This window comes from Sceloporus occidentalis, unplaced genomic scaffold, assembly GCF_023333645.1.
Source record: "Sceloporus occidentalis isolate IW3139 unplaced genomic scaffold, rSceOcc1.0.p SCAF_7, whole genome shotgun sequence".
NCBI lineage: Eukaryota > Metazoa > Chordata > Lepidosauria > Squamata > Phrynosomatidae > Sceloporus > Sceloporus occidentalis.
This window is the reverse complement of record NW_028316987.1, coordinates 15284937-15307067: the sequence shown is the minus strand read 5'-3', so window position 1 is coordinate 15307067 and position 22131 is coordinate 15284937. Positions and strand designations below refer to the sequence as shown.

The 22131-nt window shown below is 40.3% G+C and overlaps 1 protein-coding gene across 2 annotated transcripts in view; it reads right to left on the bottom strand.

Annotated features, from left to right (window-relative positions):
• The window catches only part of LOC149309255 (gap junction gamma-1 protein), a 44007-nt gene extending 22110 nt beyond the window's left edge, over positions 1-21897 (bottom strand). The window contains exon 1 of one of the 2 annotated variants that reach the window (XM_089531216.1): positions 21731-21897. The gene's annotated coding sequence lies outside the window, so the exon portion shown is untranslated. Of the gene's footprint in view, positions 1-14108; positions 14453-21730 lie in introns of those variants that run through there. The other variant, XM_089531215.1, reaches the window with a different exon arrangement.
• Between the last annotated feature and the right edge of the window lie 234 nt (positions 21898-22131).

Below are 22131 nucleotides of genomic sequence, written 5' to 3'. Positions count from 1 at the left end.
GATGAAGCATCAATGGTAACCCAGCAGAGTCTAGATTCTAGATGGGTTCATGTTTCAATTTAGTTGTAAATTCAGACATGGATAGATTAATCTGTCAGTGTCATTCTCAATTTTAAATTCTTCACTTTTAATTTAAGGAGGAATACACAACTTTTGCTAAGTTTTTATCAAAAATGAACTCAATAAAGTACTCAGTCATCTGCTTCATCTTGCCAAATTCAGTAAATGCAGTTATTCTCAGTAGTGAGAGGATCTCTCTCTATTTGCCTGCCATGTAGGTATTAAAGACAAGGAGCCTGTCAGAAAAGAAAAGAAAAATGTCCCAATGGCGATCCTAATTCAGCACAAACAAGATTGAACACACAGGGTTTCACAGGCAGCATTTTAAGAGTTAAGCACTGAAAGTCCTCTGCCTGTATGTAATCATCTATCAGTTGCATTTTTCTCCCACATTCACACTTTTAAAATTTCAAATTCTTCCCTATGTATGAAGAAATTTGAATTTTGGAAAGTTCTTACAAATTCCAAAGCAAAACAAATTATTATCAATCCCTATATTCAGACTGAAGAGCAGATACCCTCTGTAAGCACTGTGGGATAAGGGCTAGTTTATACAACCGTTAGATTCAACTGGCAATGCTTTCCCATCATATACTGCTTCAGGTTCCAGGTAGGAAGCTTGTATGTTTACCTGCCAATGAAAAAAATATTATGTACGTTTTATAAAAAGAAACTGGCAAAACTACCTCCAACTATTCCTAGCCTAAGAAAACCCTATGAAATTCATGGGGTTATCAAAAGTTGACAGGTGATTTGAAAGAGCATACACACATAAGAGTTTATCACACTGGGGCTAATTTCAACATTAAAGAGAGATTAAAGCACATTTAAAGCATCCTGCAAATAAAGCGAAAATGGCAAGTTAATGTGCGAATGGTTATCATATGCAATTGTGCAAATAAAGTGATACCGGAAATGCACTGTCGCTGAAATCCCAAAAGTAAAAAGATGCACGTTAATGCTTCTCTGTGACCACTTTAATGGCAGGTTTTGTGTGACGTCGTGTGAAATCGTTTCGCGTAACTACACAATTTTTCAGGGATATTCATGGGATAAACTCCCGATCTCCTTTGTGTGATAAACTCCATAGGGGAAAAAAACATGCCAGAGGAAACATACGTAGAGGGGAATACTATTTTTCTTTACCACCTCTGAAATATGAAAAGCTTAAGTGGTATGGTTAAGGAAAATCTTCCCCATTCAATTCTGCTGATTGTAGGGGGAAAGCCTTAAACATGAGACTGAAGGATCTGGGTTGAAAAGCAAAAAGCTCGTACTGTAGAGGGAGCTGGATGATCTTACATGGAAGCAGTTTTCTTAGACCTTGACTCATGTCTATTACTGGGATCTGATGGGTAAAATTTTGAGTGTGGGACTGCAGGAAACTAACAGCTGTATGGGAGAGAATTTTTATCCTAATGCCCACTTTACTTAAACAAATGGATCTATTGATATCTGAGTTCAAGTTCTCATTCATTCTATATGTGTGTGTAGATAGATAGATAGATAGATAGATAGATAGACAGACAGACACTCGAAATCATATATATATAGAATATGATGATCATGAACAAGTAACTATTGATCATCCTAAACTATTTCAACTGCTTGCTGAAAAAATAAAATGGGCAACCTTCATGTTAACCACCAATTTTTTTAAAAAAAGTATGGGGCTGAAACCTTGGATGGGAATTGCTGCTTTTCATCCATGAGCTTGCTGCGGGGCTTCTGGAAGTCGCAGTCCAAAAAGCTAACTTCCAAGAGTAAATGTCCAAACGCAGACACAAATTCCAACTGTGTGAAGAAAAGAGTGGTATCATGCTACTCATTCTTTCCCCCCAGTCATCACTTTGCTGTCATTCAGCCCTGCCCATTCAAAGTTCATCCAGTTCTACCACTTGCCAAAACATGAAATCTAGTGCTACTACATCCCTTATAGGTGGCCATGTAATCCCAGTTCTAATACTTCTCGCAAAGGATAGCCCACCTCTGTAAGATCAGAATAAGCATTCATCTGTATCAGGATTCCTTTTTTTTTCTGACATGAACCAGCCAGAAACACTCTGGAAGCTGGGAAATATTCAAAACTGTCATTCTACTGTTTGCATCTAGAAGCCACAGGTATATGTCAAAAAATTGCCTTGTTAGCCTCTTGCACCATAAAAAGGAGGAAAGAAAGGGGTGGGGGAGAAAACAAATGTGGCAGTACCTAACTGGTTTTATTTTCACATGAGCATTTGCAAAGTGGATTCATATCCATGAAAGCTCACAAAAACCAAAAACCAGTTAGTCTTAAAGGTGCTATCACATTCTTTTTTCTTTCTTTTTCTTGTCCTCCTCCTTCCTTTCTCCTTTTTACACAGATATGCTGACTCTAAACATGGAGGCACCCTCTAGCTCTCATGACAACTGGCTGCTATCCTTCAGACTGATCTATCTTTTGTATTTTATCTAATAGCTCTGTTGGTAGCCAGTGAGCAGGACTTCTATGCACATGGGCTGGCAAGTCAGAAGCAAATTACTACATCCCACCTCCAGTACTCCTCTTGGTATCCATGCTAGTCATGGAGGAAGGACTCTCTTCTTTCACAGCCTTCACAGAAGTTCCATGAACTGGTTGAGGAAAGACAAGTCACTAGCGGTAATGTTTGAAGGCAGCAATTTTTACTTTTCAGTAGTCAACTATGTTAGTAGCCTGTGTTTCTATCCTGCCTCTGGAAGAAAGAGCACCACCTAAACAGCCATCACAAAAACAATGGATACTAATTTAGTAGCAGGTTAGCAAAAGTTATTTTGGAGGTTAGTAGCCTGAATACCCTAGCCCTCAGATCCTATCTGATATTTGAAACTAAGCAGGGTCAGCTCTGGTTAGTACTTGGATGGGAGACTGCCAACAGTTACCAGGTGCTGTAGCTATATTTCAGAGGAAGGAACTGGCAAAACCTCTGGATATCCCTTTCCTAAGAAAACCTTATGAAATGCATGGGGTCACCAGGAGTTGATAGGAGACCTAAAGGCACATACACAGACAACACTGGTAGGTTTATTTACAAAACTGTATGGTGGAGAACATTAACAACCTAAGATATGTAGACAACACCATAATATTAGCAGAAGGCATTCAGGAATTGGAACAGTTAATAAGGGGAGTCAAAGATGAAAGTGCAAAGGCAGCTTTGATGCTGAACATAAAATAAACAAAAATAATGACCACTGAAGAAATTTACAAATTCAATCTAGACAACGAGGAAATTGAAATAGTTAAAGAATTCCCATATCTAGGACCAAACATTGACCAGAATGGAGACTGCAGTCAAGAAATAAGAAGACTAGGAATCAGAAGGGCAGCTATGAAAGAACTGGAAGAGATACTGAAGAGCAAAGATATACAACTGAACACTAAAGTCAGAATTGTTCAGACCATTGTATTCCCAATTACCATGTACAGATGCAAGAGTTGGACAGTGAAGGAAGCAGACAGAAAGAAAATCAACTCATTTGAACTGTGGTGCTGAAAAAAAGTACTTAGGATAACATGGACAGCCAAGAAGACAAACAAATGGGTTCTTGAACAGGTCGCACCAGGGCTCTCCTTGGAAGCAAAGATGATCAAGTTGAGACTATTGTACTTTGTCCACATAATGATAAGACACAGATCACTAGAAAAAACAATAATGCTAGGAAAGGTAGAGGGTAGAAGAAAGACAGATAGACCACAGACCAGATGGAGAGACTTGATCAGGGATGTTATGGGCAAGGACTTGCAGGATCTGGGCAAAGCAGTGGAAGATAGTGATTTTTGGAGATGTCTCATCCACAGGGTCGCCATGAGTTGGAGTTGACTTGAGGGCAGCTAACAACAACAACAATGGTGGAGAAGAGAGTTCTCTCTTATCATTTCAGATTTCATAAATCTTTATAATGTCCCCACATTGTTGTCATAAAATCTCCAAACAGTTATTTCCCCCCTTCCCCTTATCCAGAAGGACTCAAGGTAGGATATGGTTCCCCCCCCCCACAAAGACCCTCCATGAAGATATGAAGAATCATTGGCTTTAAAAATCTAGGCAGATTCCTCCCTCCCGATGACTTTTGGCCTTCTTTTATATCCCAAATAATTCATTCGCTATCAAAACATTTAGAAACATCTCTACCTGTAACTCTGCAACCAGTTCAAGTAGAGCAGGTAGCAATGCCATAGGTACGGTTCTGTCCATTGGGTTGACCTGGATATGAGCAGCAAACCGACAGAAAGTGTTCATAAGCTAAATTGCAGAGATGAGTGAACCATTTCTATTAAATTGGCACTGGAATGCTCACTCTGTAAGTATTTTGAAGCATCTGTTTGAGTGTAAGCAAATAAAACATTTTTCAGTCCACTGACTCCATAGGGAAATGCCTCTTGCATCAACTCATCCGATTTAAATTTTCCATTACATTTCAACTTACATACATACAATCAGCTTCCCCCACCCCATTTTATTTATAGCTTGGGAAGGAAGCCCCAACTCCTAGCACAAACTCACAGGGTCCACATCTGCTTAATTAACTCCACTGTTAGTTTACAGTCTACTGGGCAGGGATGTGAGCATTTCCAATTTCATACACTGGGACTGGGTGAGGAATCCAACATTCCAGTACTAATGACTTCCTGTTTCTTCTCTTTGTCTTTGTTTAAGAAGCCAAGTTGCTAGCCCCAAAGGCCCTGAAGACTGACTTCAAAGGACGTGAACAAAGTCAGGATAGATCCCACTAGCTGACCCAGACAAAGGCTTCAGCACTGCTTCCAAATGCTCTGTATAAGAAACTGAATAAATTATGTCAAGGAAATAAATCTAATAAATTTGCACACTGCATATACATTATGCAAGTCTCAAAATTTAGTTCCATGTGATAGAGAATGTGGGTGACCCTGATGTAATTTTTCCCATTATGTAGATACAACAAAGGGTACTCCTCAAAAATATGTAAATTGGTCAATGGATTTTAATCCTCGTTGATAAGTTTTTGATCAAAGTTCACTGTTCTTGAAAATATTCCACTACCATAGAAGAATGAAAGACATATGAAGCTGTATTTCTGTGTCTGAAAAGGATGAATGCAATAATATCACATCACACATATTTCTAGAAATTGCTGAGGAGACATGTGGAAAAGATGTGGGTCAGCAGTAGACCGACGTGCTTTCCCATAATGTCTACTTAGGCTCTCTGTAACACTACTAAAGCCTTGAGCAATTATTATCACAAAAACATCTTGGAGGAATTTTCAGAAAACCTGCTCTGCTCTTAAAATAGAAACCCAGTACTATTATTTCATTCATTCTTGGCCAACAATATGCTCCATTCTTGGCTGCCAGTCCTACTTTGAAATTCAAAACCTCTGTATCACAACCAGCCATTTAAGGACTGTATTTCAAAGCAAAAACACATTTCCCATCACAGAAATCTCCACTGCTTAGCAATACTTTAGTCATCTGTTGGTATTAAATTCTGTACAAAATCAGAACAAAACAATGCCACACAGAATTATTCACAGTGGAGTCATCATAACGGGATTTCAATATGTCATTCTTGTTAATGAGGCAAACTGGTTAGAAGAGGGAGTTTTTAAGAAGAAGGGTATAGACTGAGATAATGACCCATTCATAGGAAAATGGCAACAAGACAATGCAATTCCATGCAAAGATGATGCGGTGCAGTCCTACTCAAGCAGTCATTACTGAATCCTAGTCACTCAGTTTCTCACTTTGGCTTGCTGTGACACACACAAAGGTACAAGAGTTCCCAGCGCAGGTCATATGTGATTGAAAATTTCAGCCTCGTATAAAGAGAAGTCACAACATTAATATTAGAAATGTGGTACTTTCCCCGTCAAATTTTTAGTAATATTTATGTGCTGCTTTCTGCACTTATGTACTTCTTTTATGTTCTGTACAGTCAGACCTCTGCTTTTGCAGGGGATCTGTTCCACCCTCCCCTGCGAAAACGGAATTTCACACTTATTCAAGCCCCATAGACTTGAATGGGGCGCATGCTCCATTTTAATCCCATCCGTTTGCTCCTCACGAGTAAGTGGAAGTCGCGGATATGAAGTTTGCGCAAACGGAGGGGCAACTGTATTTATTTTCTCTGCCATCCTTACAACAGTCCCGTAATACTGACAGTGTCAGCATATTGTAAATGAGGCAGAACTTACAAAAACTGCTTTTCTCCACTAAAAGTCATAGAATCCCCTAACTAGTATTTTCCTGGCTGGAGGATTCTGGAATGCTGTAATCCAAAAAGTAAGCTTTTGAAGCTCTGGGGAGTGATGAATGAGCTCTGGTTATGAGAACTGCAAATTATTTAAGGTCACTTAGTACTATTCTTCCAAGGCTCTCTGATGTGGAGGACTAGTAGGTGCCCCCCACCCGCAACATGCCAGAGACCAGCACTGTATTTATGCCCATTTACTAAGGGCATGTCTACATGGGCCATTTAAACCCATTACCCCAGGCCTCATGGCACCTTGTTTTCATGATACAGGGCCAAAGCCTAGATTCAAATGTAGACTGTCTTCATGACGTGAGTCCAGATGACATTTTCAGTAACAGCCTTGCTTTTCTTGTAGCACACAATTTCACCCTTACCCACTACCCTGTATCAGTCCTTCAAAGAATAGTGCATCCATTTCTATTGTATCTGGCTTAGCAAATATTCAGAAGTATCTAGATATTACTGTATTGGATCACAGAACCATAGAGTTGGAGGAGACCCCAAAGGCCATCTAGTCCAACCCCCTGCCATGCATCCCCCTGCCATGCATCAAAGCATCCCCAACTGTTGGCCAAGACCTCCAAAATGAAGAGTTCACTGAAATCAGCATTCTGTCTTATGCTAGACAGATGGCCGTGGAACACAAAATGGAAGGAAAGCAACAAAGCAATTTTCATGCCTGATGGGCAGTCTCTACTTTTTGGTACTTAGGAATAAATTCGTCCACTGAAAATTACCATCGTGACACTTTTAGCTGCCACTCAGTCTTGTTTCTGCCAGATCTGTTCCCCTATATAAGATTCTAACTCTTTTGTACCATTTATGTTCAATGTCCTGTGAGTTCTCCATATTCGTATACCCCCAAATGGCCAATAGCTGCCAACAGTGCTGTCTTCAAGTATTCACCTTGTTTTATTTTAAGATATGTAAGAAAGTGACCATCAAAACTTTCATAGACTCCTCATGTATGAAGCATCTTTGTTCACTCTACTTGTGATGCCACATTTTTCTAGGTATGATTTAAGCATAGGTAATCAACTATAAGTAGCATTATTACTACTGATACTCGCAGTAGTGTAGTGGCGAATCTTAAAATGTAGGAACTGACTGTTACATACTCCTTAAAAAGTGCAGGTAGTTGTGTTGATCCATATCAACCAACCAGTTATAATCTCCAGAGCTGGCCTGATATTCCAAAATGCTTGGTATTGTGGCAGAGATTGTTCACAACAATATATTCCTCAAGAAAATCCACCCCACCCTATAAGTACTGCAAAGACTTGTAGCTAAGCCCAAATGTAACAGGGAACCAGATGTGAATGGCAGACAACATTATCCTTGTTAAATCACAATGTCCCAGTTCTTCAAGCCTGCAAGCCCTGGCTCAAATACAACACTGATTATTGGGTGACTTCACAGTCATAGTAACATAGCAAGCTTATCTACTAATCAATCAGATGATTGGTCCATTTAGTGGAGTACTCCACCCTAAACGGCATCAGTCTCCAGAGTTCCAGGCAGGATTTTTCCCTAGCCCTACCTAGAGATTCCTGGTAGTCTCTCATCCAGATACTAAACAGTCTTGAACATGCTTAGCTTCAGAAATCAGATAAAGCTGGTGGAGTCAGGGTGATATGAAGCTATATAAATCTATTTACTGAGTACTCTTCAACATGGAGCCACATGGTGAAGAAATATTCACCAGATCCCTGCTTCCCTTTACTCCTTCTTGATTGCAGAGAAACAGGAGAATTACTTTCTCGCATCACAGGACATTAGGTCTACAGCACCCTATACAGTTACAAGCGTACCTCAGTAAATTTCTAAATGGCTATCATGTGACCAGTGCACACCTGGGACCACTCACTGAAAATCAGAAAACAAGCTTGTTCCATCTTCTACATAACTTTTAAATAGGGTTTTCATATCACCTCTCAGTCTTCTCTTCCTCAAGCTGAAAATACTGTAACTGGCTTCCTAAGTCATTTTCATAGGGTTTGAGCTGGAAAAATGTCCAGCTGATTCTTAAGCATCAGAATTAAAGGTAGGGGGTGATTAAAATTCTTAGATGTTTAGTGTTCCATGAAATGTGGAGTTAAATACAGTGTTAGCTTGGCTACCACTCATGGAGTATTAACAGGGTTCCTGTTTTGTAGATTTGTGTATGCAGTGTGTTGTGACAATCAAGTCATTGGATTCTTAAGACTAGAGCATGCAACCAATGGATTCAAATTATAAGACAAGAGGTTTCACAATGTTAGGAAGAACTTCTTTATTATAATAACTTTCTGGCAGTGAAACATACTGCCTCGGCAGGTAATAGACTTTCCTTCTTTGGAGATCTTTGAACAGAAGTGGGTCGGCCATCTTTTAGGAGTGCTTTAATCCTATGTTTCTGCATGGCAAGGGGTTGGATTCAGTCCCTTTAATTCTATGCTTCTATGCATTTATTAAATACCAAATGAATGCTTCAGTGTGCGATGATTTATCCAAAGCAACTAGTAACTGGACAGTTAAAGGCCTATTACATCCTAGACCTCATCTGCTGAGGAGGAGCATTCAGAAAAGTGCTGTGGCAAATTTTCTGAATACTTTGTGGAGAAAATTGCTCAGATTCATTCTGACTTGGACTCTACAATGAAGGTAGAGTCTGGGGAGTGACTGAGGCACATACTTGTACAGTTTTGATGGATGAGTTTCAGGCTGTTCAGTATAATGATATGAACAAGTTGCTTGGAGAGGTAAGTCCAGCCACTTGTCTGTTAGATCTATGTCCATTCTGGCATTCCAATTGACTAATCCACATGGAGAGCATGAGAAAACTGACCATGTGATACCTAAGCAACTACAAAGAAGACAATGGTACAGTGAGCTTAAGCATGAGGACAGGTTAAAAATCTACCACCTTAACACATGCTTAGAGGAGCCAAGCAGTACATTTTTAAGTGGCTACTTACTGGTCACCCAGTTCTGGTTAGGCTCCCAATGGTTGAAAAGAGTATAGATAACTGAAAACTGAGTTGGTCAAGATGGAATTGGGATCATCATCATCAATTTATATAGTTAGTAAGCCTAATTTATGTCAGTTTTTCAGACAGAAGGAAGCAAGAAATGGAAGAAACAGTCTAAAAGAGCAGAAAAGCACCCTGGTGACTTTTCTCAGCACTGTTATTCAGAATGAGGGAGCACAGGTGGCTTCAAAGCTGACCAGAAGGCAGTGGAACATGACTGGTGGCTGGGATCACCTGATTCCTCAAATTAGGAGGATTCTTGTTCCTGGTACTTACATCCTGGCTTGAACTGCCCAAAGCTCCTTCCACTGATTAGCAACTTCCCTGACTGTAATAGCAAGAAGAAACTCCAGGGTGGGAGGGAAACCACACTATCATCCCCCCCAAACTTCCAAAGGGTACAAACTCCCCTCCCACCCATGGCTAAATCTGCTGTCAACCCGTCAGTATTTCATGTAATGGCATCCACAAAAGAGCACAATTTAATCATAGAATAATAGAATCATAGAGTTGGAAGAGACCACAAGGGCCATCCAGTCCAACCCTCTGCCATGCAGGAAATCACAATCAAAGCATACCCGACAGATGGCCATCCAGCCTCTGTTTAAAGACCTCCAAGGAAGGAGACTCCACTACACTCCGAGGGAGTGTGTTCCACTGTCGAACAGCCCTTACTGTCAGGAAGTTCCTCCTAACGTTGAGGTGGAATCTCTTTTCCTGTAGCTTGCATCCATTGTTCCGGGTCCTGTTTTCTAAAGCAGCAGAAACAAGCTTGCTCCCTCCTCAATATGGCATCCCTTTCAGTATTTAAACAGGGCTATCATATAACCTCTTAACCTTATCTTCTCCAGGCTAAACATCTCCAGCTCCCTAAGACGTTCCTCATAGAGCATGGTTTCCAGACCCTTCCCCATTTTGGTCACCCTCCTTTGGACACGCTCCAGTTTCTCCACATCCTTTACCTTTAAAACAAGGTGTACAGGGAGTATACATATTGTTTTTAGGTTATATCACACATTCTAGGTTTCATGTTCACCTAATTTTAGGCACATGCTACACAGCGAAATTTTCGGGCAAAGCAGACTGCCCCTTTGCATCACCTTCCAGGCGGCTTGGCAGCATGGTGTTTAGACGCCACACACTTCTAAGTTGCCCAGAAGCTGCCCAGCCATTTACATGGGGGTGGTTTCATGACGCTCTGGTGCCATGTCATTTTACACGCTGCTTCCTTCTATGATTTTCCTTAAACTAATGTAAAGTCTTCTGGCTTCCAACCACAGCATGGGCAGAAAAACTGGCTTTTTGCTGCCAGAAAAAGAAGTGGCTATTTGCCGCTCCTTTTCTGGGAGGCTTTAAGGTGGATTGGGGCTATGTCATGCAGTTTCTGCAGCTCCAATCCAGGTTCGGAAGGGGCAGCTTCCGTCGGTCTATTTCGCCCCTTATTCACAATACTACCCATGCCTAACAACTCAAGAATAGGACTGCATTGTCACTGTACTGTATTTCAGATGGACATCAAAATTCAGATCCCTCATTTTCAATCATCTTTCTTTTGCCTAAAAAGAGGCTTTTAACACACTACGTTTGATGAGATCATGACTTTAGTTTTAAGACATTATAATATAGACTTTACATTAGTTTAAGGAAAATCATAGAAGTAAGGTTTACTGTCTCCTCCTTGCCCCTGCAGTCACCTATGCTCTGTGAAAGCTCTATAGAGGATGGAAAGAGAACTCCTGAACAATATGGGAGGGAATGCAAGGGAAGCAGGAAACGTTTCTCTCCAAACTTCCTTAACTTATTGTATAATCCAAGGTTATATATGGAAGCTTTTGTGTGTGTGTGTGTGTGTGTGTGTGCGTGTGCATTTTTATTTAGAATTCAAACATACATTCAGGCAAGATCCTGCATTGTCAGACATAACTACAATGGTGGAGCCCCATTGCTGTAGCTACGTCCATTGATGCCACCCTGCACCAAACTAGGCAGTGTCCCAACTAAATATTTTCTGAGGCATACAGATCAAGGCAATTATGGGAAATTATGCCTGCAGAGCTCTCCTGGTCACAGGGCACATTGAGAATAAGTACCTGAAGGGATCCATTGGGATCCTACTATGGCTGTTTCTCTCAATACACGCCGCAACAAGGGGAATGTTATAAATATCATTTCCTGTTGCCTCAGTCTGAAGCACCTCGGAAATCCTTTCAGTTAGGGTGTTACAGTTGGAGACAGTTGGAGCCCTTTGTGCTCATGTCTCCACTACCCAGTTACTCCTAAATGCATTCCCCCTAGACATGGCTATTGTTACCATGCTATCTGTCATGACAATATTATGCTTTGCTCTACCAAGTAAATTCTCCTGTGCATATCCAGACAAAACTAACTTATGTTCTTTGAGTGTTTTCACAGAGGAATTTCCACACAGAGTGCAACAAATTCCCAGTAAATTGCAACTGTCGTGTGGATTTTATTGTGATGCTGTTTTTAGCTACTTTGGGGTTTCTTGTGAGTCAAAGACCAAGTTGGTTGTGTCATGGTGTTGGGATGTTCCCAGGGGACCAAACGTTCCAAAGAGGACCACTGGTACTGATGGAGAGTTTGTGGACTTGCCCATCTTTACTTCCTGTTTTGTTTTTTCAATCTAGTGGTTGGCACCTCACAAACTAGCATGGTTTAAAATTTTGTGTCATTCCCCACTAGACAGGGGGGCCACCAGATAGCAGTTTGTCATGGGTCTTCTCAAGTCTGATGACAGCCCCGCTGAAAGGCAAAGCATCGACTGAGGAGGAATAAATAAATATAGATTCCAGCTAGCTTAGCAAATAAGAAACAGACATTTTCATATTTTCATATATTTAGTCGTTATCAAAGAACATGGTCTCTTGGCAACACCAAAATTACTCCTATTTTATAAGTGACAGAATTTCCATGGCCACACAATGAAACCAAGACAGAGGTAGATCTTTAAACCAAATCACCACCAGACCACGTCCACACAGGATATAGGGATCTCTCTCTTTGTATGACAATTTCCTTAGATAAACAATAGTTTGAAAAGCAAATGAAAATGTATAGTTACGTATGATCCACTGTATCAAGTATGTTAACAAAAGTAAGTAAAATCAGTCTTAACTGAGAATGATTTGACTACTCCAGTAAAGAAAAAATGCTAGTAAATATTACAGAAACTGATGCTGATGGTATAACAAGGTATCCCAAGTGCCTAAGAATAAGTTCTTAACATAAGTGGTCTTAACACTGGGAAGGAACTATGGTGTCTTCAAATCCTATGCTGAGTTCATAAGTGTTGGCACAAATAACTTTCCAATGTGTTCTAGATATGTTCACATATGAGTTCTAGATATGTTAACATCCAAAAGACAATAAGCGATGTAGCACTTCAGATTGGGCAGTAGGCAGTGAAAACCTTTTAGAAACTAGTTAACAAAATTATCTTGATAAATTAAAAGTTCAACTGGTAAAAGCAGAATTAAACTCAACAACGATCAATTTTGCACATAAAAAGTATATATATTTTAAAAGGAGCTGGGAAAAGGAATGGGAAAAGGCACATGGCCTTTTGTGGGAGGGTTTTTTTTTTTTTAGCGTAATTAAATACACATGAGGTACAGCACAATTTAAACCAAGTGTCAAATATAACAGGAATGGGAAACACAAGAAAATTAAGCTACAGTACCATAGCTATAGCACATAACCATGCCACCAAATATCCAAGATGCAGTCTACACAACTGGTAGCCTAAATATTCTATATTGAACATTAAACAAATTTCTGGTACATTAAAAGTAAATGCACATTTGTGCTGAAAGACCCTCCTATAATTCCTGTTAAATCACAAGAAGCATAGTCAAACTTGCTAACCGAGGTTATGAAATCTTTTGCTTCAAGTTTTCTTCTTCTGTTTGTTTACTTTAACAAAGTAACAGTGCTTTAATCTTAACTTTTCAATAAATGTGGGGAGTATCAAAGGTGGTAACTGCCACTGTTATTGTATAGTCTTCATTTATCTCACACTAACAAAGAAATGGGCAGTAAATATAAATACAATGCAATGCAATGTAAAGAGATTAATTAGAAGTATGAGAGAAATAGAGACATGGCATTTGGAGAAAAGCCCAGTTTGGGTTTCAAAGCAAAGTTTGGATGCCACACTGTTGAGATGCAAATACACATCCTTAACAATTTTAATGGATATTATGAGTTTATGCTTTTCTTGAAACATAATTATTTATGCAAACCAGTCTCCAAGAATGTTTAACATTCTTAAGCAGGATTTTAAAAAAAAAGTTACTTTCACAATTAATGATGGTATTACCAGTTTCTAATACTTTCTCCCAAAAGATGCAAAAGGTGGAAGTTCAGAAAATGAATACAGTAAAATACATTAGGTTTTTTTTCCAGAAGCTATTTTTCATTTCTCTTCAAAAGTCATAAATCATGAGGAAATAGTGATGTGCCATAACAGTTACGTTCTGTTTCCATTTCAAATACTTTGATTCAATTAAAGATATCACTGGTTTCAAACATCAAAGTTTTTAAGAAGCATTTTGCGATCCTTGCGAAAAGCAAATAAGATAAATACATCTTTAAATCAGTAACTTCCTACACTAAATGGTTATTACATATCTTTCCTTATTTTTTTAAAAAATTAATTTGTTCTTGAAACTAGAATTCGCTTTAAAAAAAAAGTTTCCCCAATAAATTGAGGTTTCTTTTGTTTTAAGAGGCAATGCATGCACATAGCACAAATACTTACCGCTTCCAGCGGTTTCCAGGACGGGAAAAAACCAACTCAGCCCAAGGAGGCATCAAGAAATATGGGACAAAAAACCACAATGAAACAAGATGCCAAACATGGGAATATGTCTAAAGGTGGCAAAATCACCATTAGGACAGCACACATTCCCGGGATGGGCAAATGCTTCCCCTGCTTATGAGAAAACAAGTTCTGACAGCCGAAGAAAGACGTTCCCAGCCTGCTATTGTTTGTCGAAACCTAGCACAACCCTTTTCTCCTCCCCCATTACAGTGCATGAACATTATATGCATCTCAACCACTCAGCAAGAGAACACGAGGTTCTCCTTTCATGGTGTTTTATGACTAACAATAATATGAAATGTGAAGTCCACTCTCTGCAGCCATCTCCACCCTACTGGATGAATACATTATTTCAGTAAAATAGTTTGGGTAATAAAAGCTCTCATTCATCTTCTTTTCCTTCCTCCTCTCCTACAATTAATGGAAACATCCCCCTCCAATGTGCTCCAGACAGCTATCGCAGACAGAATCAAATGAGAGAACTTATGAGAAAAATTCCAATGAGATGAGAACTATGTTTATTAATAAGTAACATCTTCCATTTATAAGCCACCCAGTTCTTCTCGCTGCCTCTTCTCCTCTTTTTACGAGAAAAAAAATCCATTAATGAGAAAAAGAGTCGCCAAAAGTACATTTTTGACTGGTAGTACAAGGAACTTATGGTTTAAATCCCATATGATTTTGGACACTAAGCAGAGTCAGCTCTGGTTAGTACTTGGAAGAGACCACCAATAAAGACCCAGCACTGTAGGCTATATTTCAGAGGAAGAAACTGACAAAACCACCTCTGAGTTTTACTTGTCTAAGAAAACCCTATGAAATTCATGGGGTCACCATAAATCCCCCCTCCCATTATTCTCCATCTTTACCTTTTACTCTACCCAGTCTCCGCTTGAAATTTTATCTCATTTTAATTGTTATTGTACACCATTGTTTTTAACCTCTTTTTTGGTTTAATCTCTTTTTAGCATTTATTATGTTTTTTATGACGAGGGAGGGATGGGGATCTTGGAACTTTTAATGCTTTTTTTCTTTTAATTGTATCTTGTTTTACTGCTGTAATCCGCTTGGATTCCTCAAGATTAAGCGGAATATAAATAATAATAATAATAATAATAATAATTATTATTATTATTATTAAATATTATTACAGAAGGCAAATACACACACAAGGAGCTTGGTTAGATAGTCACTGATGTCATCTGGAAACATCTCCCTGAACACAAGAAAATTTAAATCCCATCATACAAATTCGATCATTATGTTGACCACTGGACTGAAGACTGCAACAACAACAAAAAATGGTTTAATATAGCTAAAGGGTGTCTGGTCTGTTTCAGCTAGGCAACACTTATTTACAGTGGACAAATCCTGTTCCTTTCCTCTGTGCAGCGCTAGTCATTATAGATGAATATTTTTAGCTTAGTCTGAAACATGTCTTTGAAAATAGCAAACTTCAGATTGAGGAGCCTGGAAGAAATATATTATAATAAAAGAGGATGTATATCTGTTGAGAATCATACCTCTATGTCTGCCAGATACAGAAACTTGGAACTTGGCATGCATATAAAGGGGACCCATAAGGTGTGCATCTTGATAGGGTTTTTTTTTTTAATTACTTAATTTTAAATTAGTATTTGAAGCCTATAGTACCAACTTCCATCAATAGGTGGCAAGACTTTTCTGACTGCTCCACAGCTGTGCAGGCAATACAGTTTCAAGCCTAGGGATATGAGGAATTGTCCAAGGAGCCCAGTCATGAGGCTGTTCCTCTCCCATTGTATGTCAACCCTCCTCACAAGCATGGGACATGCAGACAAGTCCATTGGGGTCTCTAGAGGTACACCAGTGAAAGGGATATGCCTAGGAATACCAACCGCCACAGCTACATTCTGATAGGACTGGTGCAATGAGTCAATTCTCACTTTGCTTGCAAACTCTGCTGCATTTAAACCCCAGCAGCCGCACTGCCTACTCCCAAAGAGGCTGGAGTGCACATGTCATGACCACATGGCGCAGCTTCAAGCCATACCAATGGGAACTTTTTTTTAACTGTTTCCTTCACCATCCCTGTGCACCTTCGCAGGAGCAAACCACCAGCGACTGCCACCCCACTGCATGGCCATCTCTGTGAACCTGCACACATCCGCATGTGCAGCACTCCTCTGGACAAAATATCAGAGCAGAGGTACCTATGCAGATGCTGTCAAGGTACAATCATGCCCCCCTTCCCCCTTTGACTGTCTGTTTTGTGTAGGTCGTACTCATCTCCATGAGAGGTTTCACCGTTTCTCTTTTGGCCATTGCCACCTCCACTGCTTGGGTACGGCAGCTCCATCCCTTCTAAATGCGCTCCTGTGATGGGGCATTTTTATGTACAATTAGGGTTAGGGTTTGGAAAGAGCCTTCCTTTAGAGCTGCCCTGGACTCAGTGCATTATATGTACATGTGAAGGTGTGCACTTTCCGGGAAGAAGCAGGAAAATCCAGCTCCTTTTTAGTCCGGCTTTTCTCTCCATAGCATGGTTTGGGTGCACTTTCTGGCCAGCTTTCAGGTATCTAATGATACTTCTATTGATTGATTGATACCATCCCCCATCCCCCCCCCTCATTTCTTGTGCTAATCTGCCCGAAATTTTAGTGTATTCCTATTGGACAGTTTTAAATTTGGATATTTAATCTCTTTTTATGGGTTGATCGCTCTTTTTGATTGGGGGGAGGGTTGAGGGTTTGGGGTTTTTAAATTGTGATTTTTAATTGTTTGATGTTTTAATTAAACTGTTGGAATCCACTTTGATTCCTTTGTGAAAAAGTGGAATACAAATAAACTATTATTATTATTATTATTATTATTATTATGCATCATGTAAATGCCCCACCTCAAAGCCAGCTGGAAACCTGCTTATTTTGATCATCTGATTCGGCCCTAAGTTATCTTGGCTTCTATGGAGATTTTAAGCTTGACTTGCTCTAGAGCTCTTTTGTTTATCTTTTTAGCCATCCACGGTATCCCCATAACTCTTCTCCTGTTCCACATCTCAAATGAATTTATTTTCTTTCTATCAGCTTTCATCAACGGAGTTTATCAGACAAGGGAAATTGGAAGTATAATCCAATGGCAATCCGAACGCAATCATGGGGCTCAATGTTATTATGTGATAGACTACCATGCACAATTTCAGGCAATGGGAAGTCAGTCCGAACGCAATCATGGGGTTTCATGTTACTGCATGAGAGGTGATGATACGCAATTTCGGGCAATGGCAAGCTATTTTTGGGCAATGGGAAGTCAGTTCTAATGCAATTCGAATTCACGTAAATTCACTGAACTAGACAATTCACATGAATGCATTCTGGCCCCACTTTCTTTTCATTCGAAATTAAGAGACATTCCTCCCGTGTGATAAACTCCAACATATGACTCTCACACCCATACAACAGTCTGGACAATTCTAAATGTAGTGTTCAGTTGTATATTTTTGCACTCTGCAAAGTTATACAGTCCTCCCTCCGTTCTCGCGGTCTTTTAAGAGTCTCATCCCCCGCTTATGTGTGAGGAACTAACAGAGAGGAAATGAATGGGGTGCGTGCCTGCGCCTATACTCAAGCCAATGGGGTTTGAATATAAGCGAAACTCTGTTTTCATGAGGGGTCCGAAACGGATCCCCCACGAAAAAGGAGGGGCAACTGTATGTCATTCCTTCTATACATTCTTTTTATATCCATTAACATAATCACACATTCAGGTATCCTTGAAATTTTCCTCTAATTTTCAACTTTAATGTTTTTATGGGCTGGTTCACTTTTGTGTAAAAGCCATGAGGTTGCATATGTGGAGATCATGATATGTGATAGTCCTATAGATATGTAAACTATGTATAACTGCTAAACAAATTATGAATAATCTCAATACACATCAATTTTCAAGTCACAAATCACAAGCTATACAGAAACAACTTGACATTAGAATTTAGTATCAACCAGAGAGGAAAGAGATTCCAAATACAATTGGCCCCTCCATATCCACAGGTTCAGCATCCACACCTTTAAAAAAAATCCAAAAAGCAACCCTTGATTCTGCCATTTTATATAAGGGACACCATTTTATTACGGCATTATATATAATGGGATTTCAGCATCCACTGATTTTGGTGTGTATGGGGGTTCCTGGAACCAAACCCCATTGGATGCCAAGGGCTCACTGTAATGTACTTTTTAAGCACAAGTTTGTAGAATTTGCTACTATAGTACAAGATATGGTGATTGTTGCTGGCTTGGTCAGCTTTAAAAGGGGATTAGACAGAATGATAGAAGATATATTTACAAGTGGCTATTTACTATGGTACTTAAATTGTACAGTACTTCTTGGGTGGGCTGGCAATATTGATTGGCTTTACTTCATTCTATTAACAAATAAAAACTGTATTTTTTTTAAAGGTAGAATTCTGAATGCCAGTTGCTGGAAAGCATATATGTAATGGGACAGGGCTGTTCTTTTCATGTTCCGCTGCTGGGCTTTACACAGAAATAACTGAGCTTACATGGACCTGTTTTCCACCAGTATACAAAACCTCACTCTGAAATTTAGGGACAACCGGCCCCAGACTGTTCCAGCAAGCATCATCCCACCCTCCATGACCATTCTTTTTTCTAGATCCCAAACACTAGATTCAGCTCCAAGCACCACCTTGTCACCCACTCTCTTCAGTAAACCTTGTATCCATCCATACCTACAAGTCCTCATCGTCTTCCACCAATAAGACCCCTTCTGTCCAACCTACCTGTTCTTAAAAACTGTATTTTCCTCATACAGGTTACCCATATATACTCGACTATAAGTCGACCTCATGTATAAGTCGAGAGCAAGATTTAGGGCAAAAATTATGGATTTTGCTATGACCCGTGGACAAGTCGAGGGTAAAACCTAGCAAAGGATCTAAAAGATGAAGCAAAGCAAAACAATGTCAAAGAACTTACAAAATTCCAGCAGACTTTGTGCTTAGTTTTAAGGCTGGATGGATGAGAGAGTAGAGGGGGCCAGTGCTTCCAAGACAGATTATACTCTTGCTTTTCACCAGATGGTTCCTTCTTTTAAATAAGAGTTAAGATACAGTATTTACATTGACCCATGGATAAGTCGACTCAGGTTTTTGGGGTCAATTTTTAGACCAAAATTTCTAGACTTATACATGAGTATATACAGTAAATATTCCTTATCCAGAATGCTGAAATCCAAAATATTCCAAGATCCCAAACTGCCTACATGGGTAGCTAAAACAGTGACACCTTTGCTTCAGTGTACACAAACTTTGCCCCTTTGAGTGCTGGATCGGAGCCACTGCAACTGCGTGTGCAGCCCTGATCTGGCGTTTTTCCAGGACAACAAGTGGCAAAACGCTACTTCTTTTTGGCCCAGAAAAAGGGTGCCTTTGCTGCACCATGTGGCTCTTCCCGTTTCTTCGGCACGTGTCTAAACGCTGTGCCAAAGAAACATTGTGATGCCGCCTCCCTGGTCGGGCATGCGGCGTGACACCGCTTTGCGGGTGGAGTTGGGCCGTGTAGCGTGCAGTGGCCAAGCTCCCACTCCACCCTGATGCTGGCCCTTTTGGCCGGTTTGTACAGCCCCTAAGTTTCATGCACAACATTATTAAAGTATTATGTACAAAACTACCTTCATATTATGTTTATAAGGTGTATACAAAACATAAATGAATTGCATGTTTGGACTTGGGTCCTCCACATTATCTCACTGTTGTTGTGGTGTGCCAACAAGTCATTTTTTAGTGATGGCAACCCTATGACAGGCTTTTCTTGGCAAGTTTCTTCAGAGGGGGTTTGCCATTGCCATCCTCTGAGGCTGAGAGTGTGTGACTTGACCAAACTCACCCAGTGGGTTTTATGGAATTATGTACAGTCGCCCCTCCATTTTCACAGGGGATCTGTTCCAGATTCCTCTGTGAAAACGAAACAAGGTTTATATTGGAGTCACTATTAACACCAATGGTGCTGCCACACATGTGCCTCAGGCGCACCCCATTATGTCACTCTCCATTTGCCCCTTACGTATTTCCAAGTTCGTGAAAACAGAGGGGTGAATGTATATACAAATATTCCAAACTCCAAAAAACTCCTATCCTCAAGACATCCTTCTGTCCAAGAGGAATTCCAAAATGTCCTCCACTTCGAGCATGACTAAAAAGCATGGATTTGTATTTATATTAGGGTTTGTAGGTTTTGTTTTGCAATGATCGACATTTTTCTCGAATGTCCTACATTTGACAGTGCTTTGTCCTCCTTTGCGGTGAGGACCTCTGGTCACCCTGCCTCTGCTGTCTGTCTCTTGTACTCGACTCAAGTGGCCCTTTCTCAAAGGCTTCATCCATACTGCAGAAACAATCCAGCTTGAGACCGCTTTAACTGCCCTGGCTCAATGCTATGGAATTCTGGGAGTTGTAGTTTGCTTTGGCAAGTTTCTTCAGAGGTGAACCTATCATGGGGTTTTCTTGGCAAGTTATTGGGCTTTCCTGTTAAGTTTCTTCAGATGTTAACCTATAGGGTTTTCTTGGTAAGTTATAGGGTTTTCTTGATAAGTTTCTTTAGAGGAGAACCTATAGGGTTTTCTTGTAAGTTATAGGGTTTTCTTGATAAGTTTCTTTAGAGGAGAACCTATAGGGTTTTCTTGATAAGTTTCTTTAGAGGAGAACCTATAGGGTTTTCTTGTAAGTTATAGGGTTTTCTTGATAAGTTTCTTTAGAGGAGAACCTATAGGGTTTTCTTGTAAGTTATAGGGTTTTCTTGATAAGTTTCTTTAGAGGAGAACCAATAGGGTTTTCTTGTAAGTTATAGGGTTTTCTTGATAAGTTTCTTTAGAGGAGAACCTATAGGGTTTTCTTGATAAGTTTCTTTAGAGGAGAACCAATAGGGTTTTCTTGTAAGTTATAGGGTTTTCTTGATAAGTTTCTTTAGATGAGAACCTATAGGGTTTTCTTGGTAAGTTATAAGGTTTTCTTGGCAAGTTTCTTCAGAAGTGAACCTATAGGGTTTTCTTGGTAAGTTTCTCCATAGGTAAACCTATCATGTGGTTTTCTTGGTAAGTTCTTTCAGATATGAATCTATCCTGGGGTTTTCCTGGTAAGTTTCTTCAGAGGTGAACCTCTCATGGGCTTTTCTTGTCTAGTTTCTTCAGAAAAGGGGTTGGCCATGGCCTTTTCCTCTGAGGCTGAGAGAGTGTGACTTCTGCCCAAGGCGGGCTTCTATGGCTGAGCCAGGATCCAAACCCTAGTACTCCGACGCTCAAAAAACCCCACAGAGTGACAGAAAACCGCCCCTCCGCGCGAGGAGGAGGAGGAGGAGGCAGTGGTCCTTCTTCCCTATCCCTAGTATCCCTACTTCCACCCACCGAATGCCCTTAAAATGGATCCCTGCCCACGAAACCCCTTCTCCCCTGCCAGTGCCCACACTTCTACCCCACATAAACATGATTCATTCCGAGAGCCCCTTTCTCTCTCTCCCTTCTGGCGGTTTCCCGCCTCTTTCTAGTCCCTGGAGCCCTGGACTCACCCTTCTCCTTCTTCTTCCTTCAGGCCATTTTCTTCAGGAGGTCGAGGAAGGGGGTCTCTGCATCCCGAGGGACATAATGGACCCTCTCTGGCCTCTCCAGGCAGCGGCCAAAGGAATTCCCCTCCTCCTTTCCTTTCCTCTCCTCCCTCCCTCCCTTCCTTCCTTCCCTCTCTTTTTCTCTCCCTCTCTCCTAAAAGGGGACTGCATGGACATTTGGAAACCCGCCCCCAAAGCATCTTTTTTTCCTCCCTTGGCAGAATTAACCTCCATTTCCCCATCCATTCCCACATATACACATAATAGACACGTGTATCCTCCAAGGTGCAAAAGACTGAAACCCACCCTGCTCCTTTATTCGTGTGTTTGTGTGTGGAAACTTTGGTTTAAAACATGAAATAGGA